The sequence below is a fragment of the Bos javanicus genome, chromosome 16 (genome assembly GCF_032452875.1).
Source record: "Bos javanicus breed banteng chromosome 16, ARS-OSU_banteng_1.0, whole genome shotgun sequence".
Classification (NCBI taxonomy): domain Eukaryota; kingdom Metazoa; phylum Chordata; class Mammalia; order Artiodactyla; family Bovidae; genus Bos; species Bos javanicus.
The window spans coordinates 40702445-40703999 of record NC_083883.1 but is presented as its reverse complement, the minus strand read 5'-3'; positions in this window follow the sequence as shown (position 1 = coordinate 40703999).

Genomic DNA, 1555 nt, shown 5'->3' with positions numbered 1-1555 from the left:
TCTGCTGGATCATCGAAAAAACAAGAGAGTTCCAGAAAAACATCTATTTCTGCTTTATTGACTATGCCAAAGCCTTTGACTCTGTGGATCACAATAAACTGTGGAAAATTTTGAAAGAGATGGGAATACCAGACCATCTGACCTGCCTCTTGAGAAACCTGTATGCAGGTCAGGAAGCAACAGTTAGAACTGGACATGGAACAACAGACTGGGTCCAAATAGGTAAAGGAGTACGTCAAGGCTGTATATTGTCACCCTGCTTATTTAACTTAGATGCAGAGTACATCATGAGAAACGCTGGGCTGGAAGAAGCACAAGCTGGAATCAAGATTGCCGGGAGAAATATCAATCACCTCAGATATGCAGATGACACCACCCTTATGGCAGAAAGTGAAGAGGAACTAAAAAGCCTCTTGATGAAAGTGAAAGTGGAGAGTGAAAAAGTTGGCTTAAAGCTCAACATTCAGAAAATTAAGATCATGGCATCTGGTCCCAATCCTTCATGGGAAATAGATGGGGAAACAGTGGAAACAATGTCAGACTTTATTTTTCTGGGCTCCAATATCATTGCAGATGGTGATTGCAGCCACGAAATTAAAAGACACTTACTCCTTGGAAGAAAAGTTATGACCAACCTAGATAGCATATTCAAAAGCAGAGACATTACTCTGCCAACAAAGGTCCGTCTAGTCAAGGCTATGATTTTTCCAGTGGTCATGTATAGATGTGAGAGTTGGACTGTGAAGAAAGCTGAGCACTGAAGAATTGATGCTTTTGAACTGTGGTGTTGGAGAAGACTCTTGAGAGTCCCTTGGACTGCAAGGAGATCCAACCAGTCCATCCTAAAGGAGATCAGTCCTGGGTGTTCATTGGAAGGACTGATGTTGAAGCTGAAACTCCAATACTTTGGCCACCTGATGTGAAGGGCTGACTCATTTGGAAAGACCCTGATGCTGGGAAAGATTGAGGGCAGGAGGAGAAGGGGACAACAGAGGATGAGATGGTTGGATGGCATCACCGACTTGATGGACATGGGTTTGGGTGAACTCCAGGAGTTGGTGATGGACAGGGAGGCCTGGCGTGCTGCGATTCATGGGGTCGCAAAGAGTTGGACACGACTGAGCTACTGAACTGAAATGAACAGAAAACATGATTCTGTGAAAGTGCTGCACTCAATAGGCCAGCAAATTTGGAAAACTCAGCAGTGGCCACAGAACTGGAAAATGTGTTTTCATTCCAATCCCAAAGAAAGGCAATGCCAAAGAATGCTCAAACTACCGTACAACTACCCTCATCTCACACGCTAGCAAAGTAATGGTCAAAATTCTCTAAGCAAGGCTTCAACAGTACGTGAACTATGAACTTCCAGATGTTCAAGCTGGTATTAAAAAGGCAGAGGAACCAGAGATCAAATTGCCAGCAACCACTGGATCATAGAAAAAGCAAGAGAGTTCCAGAAAAACATCTATTCTGTTTTATTGACTACAGTAAAGCCTTTAACTGTTGGATCACAACAAACTGGAAAATTCTGAAAAAGATAGGAATGCCAGACACC